The following is a 16,483-nucleotide window of genomic DNA, read 5'->3' as shown; positions in this document are numbered from 1 at the left end:
TTATATAAGATACCAAGGAATGACATTACTTATTTAATACCATCCATATTTGAGAATAAATTTATCTTTTGTTAAAAATTAATTTTAATTATAGATGAATATGTATCCATTTCTAAAAGTTGCAACAGAGGAATATAAGGGTTGCTGGGTAATATTTTGAAATGATATTCAGTAGTTTTGCATTCTCAGTAATTAAGTTTTGCCCACAAAGCCTCTACCATCATAATTAGATTATAGGTTGTAAGTTTCTCTAGGAAAATGCTGGCTACCTAAATCCTGTACCAAAGTTTGTGGCACAGCATGTACATGAGTTTAGGTTTATCCATTTGCCATACTGCCTTCTGAATGTATTTAGTCAAGATAGCTGAATTATGTTAAGTGGTTCATGGGGTACCAAGGAAATTGCATGTAGGTATAAGAACTGCTAGCTATGAGACTTAATGCATAGGTTGGTAGCTATATAATGAGGCAAAACCATGTCTTGTGACCAAGGATGCTCTTTCTGGTGGTTGTGTTTGGTGGGGTGGTGTGGTCTAGAACTTAAACCTGTTATTTTTCATGAGTGTCTAACACAACTGTTATTTGGGTGTGTGCTCTTATGTCTTTGCATCTTTTACTGTTAAATAAAATGATATCTGGGAGCATATGGGTGGCTCAGTCAGTTGGGTGTCTGACTCTTAGTTTTGGCTCAGGTCGTGATCTCAGGGTCATAAGTTTTGAGTCCCAAATTGGGCGCTGTGCTCAGTGGGGAGTCTGCTGGAGAGTCTCTCTTCCTCTCCCTTTGCCCCTCCTGCCCTCTCTTATTCTCTGTCTCTAAAAAAAAAAAAAAAAAGAAAGAAAAGAAAAAAATTCATATCAAGGACCAATGGATATCAATGATCATGTATCCTGCAAATAACCACTCCCTATAGTCTCCACCCACCTATATACAGCCATTGGTCTTATCTAGAAGAGTAAAACATTACAAAGCAAAGAGAAAATAGCAGATGGTATCTATAATAAGAAGATTATAGGATATGAGGATTAAAACTAATAAGGTCATAAAACGTCTCCATAGACACCCATTACAAAGAATAAACCTTTAGCACATTCTCTGAACCAGAATTAAATGTCCTTAAATAAGCAATTGCAGGCATGATGAAAATTTTTATTCAGAAATATTTAAAAAAACTTAGAAAATAAATGAACAAAATTAAAACAAACAAACAAAAACCAGGAAGATATTAAATGAGAATTAAACAAACCAAGAAAAAATTGAAAACATTTTTTTTTAATAATTGAAGACAAAATTGAAGAAAAAGAAAAAAAGTCATTATTTTGGACTGAAATACAAAATCACCAAAGAAGAATTAGATTTGACCAAAAGCATAATAAAGACGTTGAACAAAATAATGAAGGAAATAAATTTTTTAATGATTTAAAATGGATCTGAAAAGAAATGATTTATCTAGAAAATAGGAAACAAAATCAATTATATTTTTAGTGGAACTTTGGAGAAGAAAAAATAATGCTACATAAAAATATTTAATACTGTAATCCAAAATTGATTTCTGGAAATGGAAGACCTGAACTTATTTTTAAATGTATTTTCCATGTACCTGGAAAAATTGACCTAGAGCTTTCAAAACCAAGACGTATTCTGATAAAATAATATTAATAATAAATGAAAGTAAATTCTCAAGGCCTTAGGCAAAGAGACCAAGTTAACTACAAAGGAAAGAAAATCAAGTTGGCATTTGTCTTAAATGAAATCTACAAATCAAGAGAAACTTCAGCATTTTCAATAAAATAAGGAAAAGAAAGTATGAAGAAAGATTTTGCATCCATCCAAGCTATAATTCAAAATTCAAGGCTGCAGAAAAAATTTCAATAAACAAAAATTCAGGGAATACGGTGTTCATGAAAAATACCAAGGAGAGATCTGTTTATCTAATCAAAAATTAAAGGGAAAAATTTCCAAAAGAACTGATGGAGGGAAGTAAATATATCTAATTGTAGAGCTCATACTAAAACAAATATGGATTCGTGTGTGGAAAACAATACATAACATACATATAGAAGTACTGCTGTGAGTAATGTAAAAAAATGTATGAGTACTATGAAATTATTATGAATAATGTAAAAAAAGGAGAAAGTGATACAATTACTTTTTTGTCACATTATTAATATGTGGGAGTCAAATAAATCACATAAAACTGAACGCCCAGTAGGGGTGTCTGGGTGGCTCAGTCGTTAAGCGGCTGCCTTCGGCTCAGGTCATGATCCCAGGATCCTGGGATCGAGCCCTGCATCAGGCTTTCTGCTTGGCGGGAAGCCTGCTTCTCCCCTCTCCCACTCCCCCTGCTTGTGTTCCCTCTCTCGCTATGTCTCTCTCTGTCAAATAAATAAATAAAATCTTAAAAAAAACCTGAACCCCAATATTAAATGCCTAAGTGAGGAAAAGGAGATTGAACTATATTGTAACTATATTAGTAAATATGTAAAATCCTCGAGAGCTAAATACAGGCATCCCTAAAGACTCAAAATGAAGCAAAATAACTAAGTAAATTAGAATTTGAATGGAGAAAAAAATCACATTAATAAAAAATATTTTGATAAAGAACAATCAAATCAGATATATAACTAAATGCCTATGGGCCTCACTCAAATATTTAAAAAGGGAAATTTCAAATTAACTCTCAAAATGCTATGTACAAAAGACAAACCTAAAATGAAGAGATTCAGAAAGTTTCAAAGAAGGGGAAAGACAGAAGAAAACAAAAATGCGAACCAGGACCTCAAACGCTAGCTTTGGAAACACTATGCGATGTGAAGGACTTTGTTTTACAGCTCCAAGTGAGCAAAAGTTAAATGTCTGGCAAAAGGGTAGAGAATTGGAAAATGCATCAGTAGATTTGATTGCAGATGGAAGTTTCTGAAAAGTGATTTACACTCCTCAAGACAGAACTTTAATGGGGTGGGGTGAGGGAAGAAACATAGATAATTTTGGCACAACCCAAGAGTGCTTTTAAAGATGTAGCCAACAGGCAATTGTGGACCTATTCCCGAAGCTGCAAGTCCCACCCTGCAGCAGAGAACAGAGGAACTATGACCAAGTGAACAGCGTGGCGGCAATGGCTTAGTGGTTCCAGGTGGGTGAGTGAAACTGAAGGCAGAATCACAGTGCACAGAGTCCAGTGATTGTAGCCAAGAGACTGATAAATGTGGACTGGCCTGACAGAGGAAGATGAGGACAAAGAGTGTAATGACTTAATTGAATTTTAATTTTCAATTTGAAGAGTTTCAACCTTGAAATAAGTTTGGAAAAAAATAATTTACTGAGTTTTCCTGAAACTGAATAGATAATTTTTCTGCTAGCAAGCAGAATGAAATTCGAAATCAAAATTAAATTGTTATGAAAAAGTTACATTTTGGATGATTAAAATTGTGATGTGAAAATCCCCATCTGCTACCTAAAAGAATTAAATTTTTTTTTACTCCTACCACCAGAAATAATCACCAATTATTTCATGAGAAATTTTCTTCCACCTCTTGGAATACTAAAAATAAATGTCTTACGTATATCCATCAAATAGGTAGTGTTTGATAAATATTTATTGAGTGCTTATTTGTTCAGCACCCTGTTCTAAGTTTTGGGGATGCTGCAGTAATAAAATAAGGTTCTAACAGATTTGCTAAGAAAATTTCAAGATCACTGCTTTAATTCAGGTAAATTGTTAAATATATTTTGGCAAATGGAGGGCAGCCCGTATTTATAATCATGTGACTTCTCAGTCCTAGGCAGTTTCTTGTCAGCATTTGGACTCTATTGCTCTTCCTAAAGTAGAATAATAAGGCACATTTCTGTCACTTTCTCTTTCCATCTAAAAAAAGTCCTGGAATGTTCATCTCCTGTTCCATCAGGGGACACTGATGATAGTTAGGTGGGGGTTGGGTACAGACGTCCTAAGGTTTGTAAGCCAAACCTTGGCTGACTCAGGCCAGTGACTTTTTCTATTAAATACCAGGTTCAAGGACATCATTACTGTGGTTGTCCATGCACTTAGAATTACCCTGGTTTGTTGGAGTTTTATTTTTATTTTAAACTTTAAAAATTTATTTTAAATGTACTGTTTTTAATTTACATTATGATTTTCCCAATGGTTGAAATTACATTAAAAATCATGGAATAAAAAAAAAAGTTAGGTATAAAGAATTCTTAAAGTGTCTAGGTAGCAAAAAAAAATTTCAATAACAGGAAGCTATTTGAGAATTCTATAATAAAGATTCTGATTTCTACAAGATGAATTTAAAGAATTAAATTAAGAGAAAGTATATCTAAGTAAAGATTACATTGAATATCCAAGGAAAATAATTTGTAATTTGCATAAATGGACCATCTTTGATATTTGACATAAGGCTTCTGTAAGACAACAACATAAGATGAAAAGGAGAAAAGGGCCCAATGCAAGTATGATCATTCGTATTTTCTCATGGAGGAATTATGTTCTCTAGTGGAATATATCAAGTTCTAAATATCCATCAGTGTCAGGCAGAAATTACCCCCTCTCTGTTGACAACCCTTTGGAGATCCGTGAAATGACTTTAATTTTAATATTATGTAGATTCAAGTTCCTTTCAACTTTGTATATTTTATTCTTTGCTGCTCCTGATGTATTTTATGGATTTTAAATGTGAATCATTAAGTACCTCTCTTGGCAAACAATTTCCTTTTGCTCATATTCCATTGTTTTATCATAGTTTTAATCTCTCAATTTACTGATTTATTTGTTCACATTTTTGTTAAGTTTAGTTATAAAACACTCAAGGGAGTTTTCTGCTTTCTTGGGGTAACTTCTCTCACTCTGGGTTACTTATCGGACATTTGCATTCTGTGTTCCTTTTAAAATATATGTGCCTATATACATATTTGTATGCAGATGTATTGATTATAAGGTTATATGGTTAATTACCACCATTTCTTTTTATCTTGATCATGCTTAATTTGGGCAGCTCATTCCAGACCTATTTGTTCTGAGATAATGTGAGTGAATTCCACTTAGAAGCTTTCACATCTTATCTTTATTTTGTGTCTCTTTTATTCATCCATTCAACTCTTCATTAAAGAGAATGGAATTGAGTGCTTACTGTGCTCTGTGTGTCCAGCACCGTGCGTGATTCTGGAGAATCTGGAGACAAAAAGACAAGTTAAATAGATAATATCTTAGTGGGAAAAAAAAAAAACAAAGGAAAAGAAATGATGGAAATGAGATCGAGGGTGTGGTGGTTGTTGGAATTTTTTAGACAAGAAAGTTGACCTTGTTGAGGATGTGACCTTGGAGTCCAGACTTCTTACCTCTGGGCAGCAACAGGAGGGGTGGAAATGGCTTTCACCAGTAGTGAGAGCCCTCAGCTGGGCAGGACTGTCCTGTCTGGGAAAATGGGCCTGGTTTTCTCTTGGGAGATCCCAATAATTGATCTGCCTAAGGGTCTGTCCTTCTAGCTGGCTGTGTAATTCATGTATGTAACTTGAGCTCACTTTCCTACCTTACTTGGCACAGAACTCTGGAAAATGAGCTTATTTATAAACTCCATTCCTGAAAGATTATAAGCTAAGAATTCTCCCCTGTGGTACTTTTTTTGTTCCTTAGTAATATTTTTAAATTTAATTAATTAATTAATTAATTTTTTACATTTAAGTCTTTCATCCACCCGGATTCAGTTCTGTATAATGAAACAAAACTCAAACTACATAGTTTTCTTTACTATATTAAGAGGAAGGAAAAAAGTCTCTGCATAGGAAAGAAAATCTTCAAAATCTAAAAATAAGTGACCAAATAAGGATAAATATTGCAATGTTATTAGAGATAAATGGCTTTTTAAGACCATGTAGATGATTCCTACAGATTAATACAAAAAGAATACAAAGGAAACCAATTAACATTAGAAAAGTGGGCCTCTAAGAACAGACAGTCTGCAAAGAGAGAAATGTTTATTTCATTTAAATATCTGAAAAGATGCTATAACTCACATGGTAGAAGAGAAATGTCAATTGAAACTACAATGAGATAGCATCTGATTTTTAGCTATCGGACTGGCTGCAATGAAAAACCCTGATAATACATGTTGGTGAGGGTGTGGAGTAACTGGTACTCTCACGTATTTGTTAGGATTCTAAATTGATGTGTCATTGGTGGCTGGCAAAATCTGAGGTGTCACGCATCATCCCTGCCTTGAGGTGATCAGTCCCATGAGTAATCCTACTGAGTGCTGGTGTGACCTATAACTTCCTTCTAAGCAAAATAATACAGCCAAGGGGTCAGGATGTACAGGGTTTCATGTATATGATTACATTATATAAGATGTAATGGCCATCTTGAGGAGAGATTCTTGGCTGGCTGGTTTTGATGATACAAATGGCTATGTGAAGGGACCCCATGATGAAAAGAACTGGGATTGACCTCTAGAAGCTGAGCATGGCCTTCAGCCAGCAGTTTGCAAGAAAGTGAGGCCCTCTATCCTAAAGTGCAAGAAAACGAATTCTGCCAATAACTTGAGTGATCTTGGAAGGGAAATTTTTCCACAGTTGAGCATTCAGATGAGATCCTAGCCCAGCTGACACCTTGATTGCAGTCTGACAGATAGCTCAGCTAAGCTGTGCCTGAACTGCAGTCCTATGGAAACTGTGAGAAAATAAATACACACTGATTTAAGCTGATTAGTTTGCATTTGGTATTTGGATATGTAGCCATAGATAAATAATACAGCATCTATGCACAAAAATTTGGTGATACTTATAAAAATAATATTAAACAATTGGATCAGTAATTCCTATCCAAGGAATTTATTTTAGTTTTACTATAGATATATACAAAAATAACCCTTTGTAGAAGTTTCTGTAATAGCAGCAGAATGGAAAAAACTCTACACGCTTATTAATAAATATCTAATCAAGTAGTGATAGATTATGGTATAGTCACTAAAGAACATTAGAAACAATGAAGATAGCATGCATATTAAATATATCTCCAAAATGATTCTTCAGGGGAAAAATAGGATGCAGAGTATTATGTGTAACTATGCTACTATTATAAAAGGGCAAAAGAAGGCACAGAACTAAGCTTGTATAGGCATAGACTATCTTTGGAAAAATACGTGGAATTGGTAATATTGGTCACCTCTTTGAAATGGCATGTGGGACTGGAAGAAGGGTTTGAGCAACTATGTTAGTGTCCACTTTATTTTGTATGTTTTGGATTTTTAATTATGTGCATGTTTTTTGTATTTAAATATGTTGCTTTTAAATGATATGACCTAGAAACAGATTTTAAAAATAATGAAGTGATCTCACTAAACTTCAAGAAACTATAGTGAACTAATAATTTCCAGAATGTATGATTACCGGGGTAGTCAACTCTTTGATGGTTAGTGCATTTGTGAAACAGTCTTGATGCTCTTTCCTTCACTTTTTATGTACTTGCTACATTATTCATTTACTCAAAAAATAAATATTTGAGTGCTTGCAAGATGTTCTGCTACTTACCACAGCTTTAGGTTCTATGAAGAATTTATATATGAATAAGATAATTTCCCTAGTCTCAGTACTTTATAATATAGCAAAGGAAGTGAGAAAGAAGGAAAAACTAACTAACAAGGCACTATGTGGTCAGAAACCTAAATGAAGCACATGGGGTTTGTGGGTTCTTAGAGGAAGTTCTGTCTCCTTTCTGGTATGTTCAGGATAAAGGAGAGTGCATTTAATTTGATGCTAAACTTTAGATAAAATATCATAATTTTAAGTGCATTTAGAAAGGCATTTCAAATATATGGAATGGGTGATTCAAGCCATGATCTGTGGAAAACTGTTAGATGTTCACATCTGCTCTCTGGCTAGAATTCTCGAAGGCATGCAGCGGGAAGTACGGGTAAGGGCAAATAAGAGATTTTTAGGAATGGCTTGTGGAATTCCTTGAGAATAGGAAACTTTATTTAATAAGACATGATAAGCAATACATGATTTCTGAGCAGAGTAATAGAACAGTGAGAACTGTGAATCAGGAATATTACTCTAAAAGTGGCACAGACATGTAGAGTAAGATCAAGTTTGGTTGCCTTGAATTTGGGGTTTTGGTGTGCAGGAGTTGCAATGGGAGCTATCATATGGAAACACGAAGGTGGAACTCAGTAGAAAGTTAGTTGACTCCAAGCTGAAGATTTTCAAATAGATATGATCACTGGAAACATGAACAAAAAAGGAGTGATGCCAAGGAATTACACTTGTGAAAACTTTAATTTGAGGAACAAAATGAGTCATAGAGTCATATTTCTCTGGGAAAAAATATAAGGAAGGAGCTGAGATTTTACAGCATTACAGGGAGTTGAAAGACTCACACACATTTACACATCATAATGAATTAACATTTTATAGTCTGGGGTTAAATTTAATTCAAAATTAAATACATATGTGGACACACACAAGAAATAACACTACTTATCTTTAACGAGAGTCATAATCATTAGGTTAATTACTAACATTTTGTCTAACTTGTTAAATGGTCAGTTTCCTACGGAACATTGGGAAAATATCAAGTATTTACCTCAAATTATTATTTTGGCACAAGGTTTCCAATGTATAAATAGATTTCTCTAAGGGGTGTGTGGAAAGAAAAAATTGTTTTAAAATTCAAAGTATGAAGAGACATAGTGGTCCCACCGAAACTTCTTCACACAGTTGATTTTTGATTTTTCTATATCTTAACTAGAAATACAAATATAACATAAATTACTGGAATATCTTAATCACTTCTACAATGGGAAAACTGAAATAGGGAATATCAATTGTTAATAATTTGAGAGCTGCTTCTAATAGTGGAGACAAAAAAGGGAAGATTTAAAATATCCCTCAGCCATCTGGGTTAACATTCAAAACAGATTAAAGTTGAACTTTCAGTGAATTTGGTACATTCATTTGCATGTCGAGTTTCCCAGCATGAAGTGACTTCTTTGTTAACAAAAGATAAGCTGTACTTCAACCTCTATTACTATTATCAACATGTCCCGTCATAGAGGAAATGCTTTCCTTTCAAGGCAAAAATGCCACTGTACTCCAGTTTCCCTTCAGAGACTCTTTCTGGTCCAGTCAGCTCTGCACACATTATAAATTCCTACTATGTGGAAGGCAAGTCAGCATTTCTTTAGCGAAGGGGAATATAGACAGCATCTATCAGCACCAAGCACTGTGATGGATGTTAACAATACAATGTTGGAAATGAAGACATGACTTCTACTCCAGTGTACTTTGGGAGATAAATATTTTTCAAGTAACTTCTACTGAATTAAATGTGATGAGAATTAAAAGATGAACACCAGGTGTTAACACACAACTGATAATTTATTGAGCCCTATAGCTGAAACTAATAATGGACTATAAGTTAGCTAATTGAATTTAAATTAAAAAAAGCATTTTAAATATAAAATAATAAAATAGAATAGAATAAAATAAAATAAAATAAAAGATGACTTGACTCAGTCAAAAATGTCAGGAAGGAATTGGGGAATATAAGTATGACAGATCCCTGACCACAACAGTAACATTGTTGGGACTACTTCTAAAAGAAGAGTTGTTTATATAAGTGTTGGTGCCATTTTAGAGAGACAGAAAATATGAGAGAGAATTGAGGTGGGGAGTGTTGTATGGAAAAAGTATCTCAGTAGCTTCCCAAGTGTACTATTAAGCAAGCTATTCTAGAAATGTTCACAAACTAGATTAAGATGTTAACATTATGTGCTTTACTTAATTCATTTTTAACACACAAAGCAAAGCAAGAAGGAAGAGATGGGGTGAGTTAGCAACCTTAGAATAGGGTGCAAAAAGATGGAAAGACCATGCTACCTGCATCCTATGTTATGCAATGCTTATAGGTTCTATCTCCTTCAGATGCACCAGTTTCCACCACTGACAGTGTGATTATAAGGGGGAGAATTGAGGTTAAAGAAGGTGGTTTAGCAGTCAAATTGCACCTGGAGCCAACCCATGCTGTATTGGTCAAGTATGTTTACCAGTTGTCACTTTCCAGTGAGCCTGTGAGTAGCTCTTAGTATCATCTGAGTTTCTTGGCAGAACATGGGGCCAGAATAGGATGATAACAGGTGTCACCAAATGATGGCTGATTTGGGGATGACATAGCTGTTTCTCTGGAAGTGGCACGACCCAGAATTGATAATTCGATCTTTCCAATTGGTCTGTTTATAAGTAACACTCTTGGGATGCCTGGGTGTCTTAGTGGGTTAAGCATCTGCCTTCAGCTCAGGTCATGATCCCAGGGTCCTGGGATGGAGTCCTGCACAGGCTCATTACTCAGCAGGGAGTTTGTTTCCCCCTCTGCCTGCCTGCTGCTCCCCCTGCTTGTGCACGTGCTCTCTTGCAAATAAATAAATAAAATCTTAAAAAAAATAAGTAACACTATTATTTACCTCATCTGTTTTTTTTTTTAATTATATATCCCATTTATCCTATACTTCTTTAACATGTCTTACAGATTGCTAACTTACTATGCAAACTTAATGTATCTTATAGATTCGGCCAATGTCTTATGAGATGTTTCTTGCTTACTCATCATCTCTAACTAATACCTTATGAGTTTGCTTAACATCTCAAAGGCTACTCATTTACTCATTCTCTATAAGACTTCTGCTGAGTCTTATCTACCCTATTTGTATTTCTTTTTTAATTTTCTCAAGTAATAGAACAAAAATACATGATAGTGGGTAAGAATATTAGGTTGATTTTTGAGACATCTATATGAAAATTGGGGGTAGGAAGGTGGATATATGAGTGGGTTAAGATGGAGCTATAAATATGGAGCTATATTTGGAGGGGGTGGAAATTGGATTCATGAGGATTAATATGAAGTGCCAAGAAAAGAATGTAGAGAGAGGTAAAATAGTCTATGATAAATTCCTGAGATGAAAGCCAAGTTTAATTGTTAAATGAAAAAGAGAAATCATGACCACAGTTTCAAAAGGAAAATAAATACACTAGTTCTATAAACACTAACAAAAGAAACAGAGAAGGTAGTCAACTACAACACAAAGAAAGTGGACACTTTTGGAAAAACAATGTATTATGATGAGTTTTAAACAGTGTCCATTGGATTCATTATGATGATATTTATGTTTATACTTAGAGCTACTTTAGTAAAATGGTGAGTGAGAAGAGGCACAATTAATACATTTGATAAATAAATGGATGATGACAAAGTGGAGACAGCAACTAATATAGACAACTATTGAAAAGCAAGTTGGAAATAGAAGTACCTACAGAAGTGTGTGGGATTCATGGAAATATTTTTTAACATGAGACATGAGTGACTAGGGCAGATTTAAATGGTGTGAAGTCAGAATATGGGAAAACAGAGTTTCTGGGTAAGTCAGGATATGGAAATCAGCATAACCGTAGGCAGAGTTGGCTTTTGGTGGTAATGGATGGAATCTCATTCCATTGTCATAGGGAGTCAGAAAGAAATGATGAGGCTGATGTATTTCAAATGTTTTATATTCGGTGATGGAAGGTTGAGGAGATTACAGTCTAGTTCTTTATGTTTTCTTTGAAGTAGACTGCCAAGAATTTTCTTTACTTGCTTATAAGTTCTGTTATTTGTGGTGAGGGTCCTGCTCAGGATAGAATTTAGGTATTACTACTCATTCTGTGATTGTGTAATTTTTTTCCATATTGTACAAAACTGATTAGGTGCAAGCACTGACTAGATTACTAGCTTTTCTAGAATGGGAATATAGCCAGAAAACATTCATGAAGGCAGATGAATGAAATTTCAGTTATTCTTAACAGAGTGACTGAAATGATAGCTTTGGAATCTGAGTTAGAGGCTGGAAAAAGAATAAGATTGATAGATTTGGAAAAATTGAGTTGATGACTTAGATGGTGGTCTTAAAAATTTCAGATCCACAGTAGTTTCAGATGATGACAACTTCTAGGAAGTAACTATAATGTAGGCGCTGAGTAACTATAACGTAGGTGCTGAATAAGAGATATGCTATTCAGAAGTCAGCATACTGGTAGGTCATCCAGGTGGACATAGAATTCATGTGGGGTATGGCCATGCTCTATAGTGGGGATTGATGTTTGAAAGTGAAAACAACCTTGAATTCTTGGTAATGGCTTATTAGGTCATGAGGTATTCTTCTTAAACATCACTCTTTTTGATATACTAATATTGTGTTGTGTTTTTCAATTTATTTCATAAAGGATATTGGTTGATAATTGGTCTATAAATTATTCATTTTTTAATTTTTTGGAATGTCTAATGTTAGATGTATTTTGGCTTCATTAAAATGAATTGGGAAGGTTTCCTTTTTTTTTCTAAGAAGTTTGTGTAAATTGGTCTTATTTCTTCCTTAAACAATTGACAGAACTCAATTAAAATTCTATGTCCCTAGAGTTTCATTTATAGGAAGATTCTTTTAAAAACAAATATAATTGGCATTTTTTAAATGTAAGGCTATTTTGATTTCCTCTTCCATCTTCTGCTTTGGAAAGCTGTGTTTTTAAATATGTTTATGCATTTCATCCAGCTTCTTCAATTTGTTATCATAAAGTTGTTTACTATTATCCTTTCCATGTTTAAATGATCTATAGTGATATCCACCACCACTTTCATTTCTAATATTTATAATTTGTTAATTCTTTATTTCTTTTTTAATTAGCCTAACTAGGTCTTTTTTTAATAGATTTTGTTGGTTTTTTCCAAGGAATCTGTTTGGTCTTTTTAATTTTCTCTTTTTTTTGTTCTGTATTTTATTGATCTCATTATTATTTCCTTTTTTTCTACTTAATTTGGATTTATCTTGCTCTCTTTTTGTATCTTCTTAAGATAGCATATTAGGTCACTTATTTTAGCCTTTCAATCCTAATGTAAGTATTTAAAGTGATCAATTTCCTAATAATCAAGGTTTTAGCTAAATTTAACAAGTTTCTATATATAGTATTTGAACTTCCTTTCAATTTGTAGCATATTCTCATCTTTGTTAGATGTCCACAGAACATTATTTAGAAGTGTGTTTTTGAATTTTCAAATATTTGAGGTTTTTAAAAAATATCTTTGATATTTTTGTTCAGAGAACATACTATTCATGTTATTATTATTTTTTTAATTCTTATTTTATGGCACATTGTGTGGTTTGTCTTTGTGAACAAATCATGCAAATATGAAAAGAAAGTATATTTTACTTTTGGGAGGTGTAGGGTTCCATAAATGTTTCTTCCACATTCCTTTTTGCAGCTTTCAGTAAGAATAGGTTATCAACAGTGACAACTCCAGATAATAGTTTTTTGCTGTTGTTGTTAAAGTGGATATTGAGATTTTATTCAGAACGTGTGGAAGAAGTATCGGAGAATATATTTGCTTGGTGCATGTCTATTTAAATTTTAACACTGAAACCAAACAATCATTTATTTTAAAACTCTTTTAATATATATAATTTATGCTTTTTTAATTAGAAAAACAGTGTAATTAAGACTTCTATTAAAGTCCTGAAAATACCAATTAAAGATATGAGGGTCAAATGAAAAATATCCAGTTAATTCCCTTGGTTGCTCTTGTCCTATGTCTGCCTTTTCTTTAACTACAACATTCATCACGGAGAACACAGAAATAAAGCAAAAGGAGCAAATAGTGAACCATGTCTGCCTTCTTCCTTGAGTTTAAGATATTCGTGACATGTTTGAAGAGTTGTTTTCTTTATTTTACCTTCAAATTTCAATTTTTACAAAGTATATTTTTATTTCCCATCAGCATGAAGTTGTGTGTATACTGAAGCTTTTGGGAAATTTTTTTTTTCCTGTTTAAAGGTAAAAATAAGGTGCCTATTTTATATTTACGTTGGACCAAATAATGTAATTCAAAGCATACACTGAATTTAGACGATGAAAGTAATTTAGTCACTCTAATGTCTGTAAAATAGAAGTTTCCACTCTGAGTAAAGCTCTGTATGTATTACAGAGGAAAAAGATTATCAGACGCGGGGGATAAATTAAAACCACATTCTGGCAGAACATTCTATTCTTTGAATAGCATTACGATTTTTTTCTGAAATGGTTTTTAGTGTTGTCATTGAATTTGCATGCCTATACTACTGGAATAGAATCCTTATGATTTAGAGGAACAAAAGCTTGCTATGGATAAATTCGTTGTTATTTAATGTTTCATCTGCATCTTAGCTTATCATAACATTCTATAAAGTGTATTTTCCCCTAAATGTTATAAATGGTTAAAAAAAAAAAAAAGGTAGAGGGCGCCTGGGTGGCTCAGTTGCTTAAGCGACTGCCTTCGGCTCAGGTCATGATCCTGGAGTCCCGGGATCGAGGCCCGCATGGGGCTCCCTGCTCGGCAGGGAGTCTGCTTCTCCCTCTGACCCTCCCCCCTCTCATGTGTTCTCTCTCATTCTCTCTCTCTCAAATAAATAAATAAAATCTTTAAAAAAAAAAGGTAGCTAGTACATGCATCTCACATACAGAGAAGGTACAATTTGAATCTCACTGAGAAACATTCTATGCATAATGATAAACAGAAGATTATTAGAATTCCTTGGACATTTCAGCTTTAACTGTTAATACAATCAGAAATTTCTAGCTAAGAATGCCCCCCACACAAATTATTTATGTTTATTTTAGGTCATAGTTGATAAAAATACATTTGCAAGGCCAGTAACTATTTTAGTAGGATTTTTAAGTCCCAAGAAAGAGACAAATTCAAGCTCACCAATAAAATATAGAGTTAAAATCTGAATAATAACATACTGTACCCAGTTGAAAAATTAGAGTGTAAGATTATGTGTATTTGTATGTAATGCAGGGTTAAATAAGAATGAAATAAGTAGTAGAATACAAGCCAGGGCATATCTCTCCTGTTTTTTTCTAGAGTTCTGTATTACCACTGAGTAGCCACAGTCTTGGTTACCACTGTCCAAGCAAGACCTGGTAACTACTTTCCCATCTTTAGTTTACAATTCATCAGCAGCAATCCTTGGGTTTAGCTTTTCCTTCCAAGTTAACTCATTTCATTCAAGTGTCTGCTTAAAATTATTTTAGCAGGATGAACATCTCTGATAATTCTCTCTAAACCCATCTCTGTACTCTGCTTTATATTTCATACCAGCAGAGAAAGCACCTTGCACATGACGTATGGATTTGCTTATTCAGTCATCATTGTCTTTCCGCACTGGACAGTAAGCACTAAGAGAGTCATGTTTTTGGTTCTGGTCCGCCCCAACCCCCTCAGGATGCTGGTCATAAATATTGGTTGAATGAATGAATTCATCTGTGGTTGAAGGAAGGATACAATTCTCCTGTCACTCAGACAGTAAGCTTCGTTCTACTGGAGAACCATGTATAATTCAACTTTGCTAAATTAATAGCATATTTTCTACTTCCCTGAGGCATTCCCCACATTGTTCCCAGCAGGTGTCTTCATGCAGCTCTGTCCATGAGCTGCCACAGGCTCTTCCTTCTGTGGCTCCACAGTAACCAGAATCATCTTTATTTCCTTGATAATGTTCTCCTGCTTCAAAACCACTTCTATTGTGTGTCCATTGAGGTTTCACTGGGTTGTTCAGGAAAATCTCTCCAGTCAGCTCAGACTCCCCTTCTTCTTCTTCTTTTTTTTTTTAATTACCAAATTTCTTTCTTTCTTTTTTTTTTTACAATTTTTTATTACGTTCAGTTAGCTACTGTATAGTACATAATTAATTTTTAATGTAGTGTTCAATGATTTGTTAGTTAAATATAACACCCAGGGCTCATCACAGCACGTGCCCTCTAAACCCACCCAACAATTCTGCAAGCTTTTTAAATAGGCCTCGTGGCCTCACCCTGTTTTGTTTTGGAATTCCCTGCCGGTGTCTCCTCTGTGGTTTATAGCTTATTCTGCTCCTCTGTCAGATTTCTAGTTTGCTTTGAGCTTCTGTAAGTATGACTTCTCCGCTGAAGTAAAAAATATAATTTATGCCTTTGGTGTAGAACTCCAGAGTTGCCAAGTACTGGTATGTATATTTTTCTATTTAGTTAAAAATAATCCATTTTATCAACTGGAAAATGACTCATTATCCCTAATGACAATTCCCCTTGCGGTTATGTTTTGGGAAAAGTCACCTATTCTCTGATCCTAAGAGAAAACGATTTCCTTCCTTCCTGTGACTTCAGGAAAAACCTTTTCTTAAAGATCATTGGTCCATTTTAAATTTCCTAAAACGTCCCAAAGATTATGGTCCCAAATACCCCATGCAGGTATCCCCAAGTATGGTTCCTAGATCTTCCAAGATAGTCAATCATATTCGATCCCTGCTATAATTTAACCTCCACTGCTTAGGTCCTGTCATATATGACAACATCTTTAATAATTAGAAACAATAATGAAATAACAACAACTAAACATATACTGTATACTCAATAAATTGTAGGCTTTGTGTGTTCGGCACTTCATCAGTGTTA

This window comes from Neomonachus schauinslandi, chromosome 7 (genome assembly GCF_002201575.2).
Source record: "Neomonachus schauinslandi chromosome 7, ASM220157v2, whole genome shotgun sequence".
NCBI lineage: Eukaryota > Metazoa > Chordata > Mammalia > Carnivora > Phocidae > Neomonachus > Neomonachus schauinslandi.
This window is presented reverse-complemented; position numbering follows the sequence as displayed.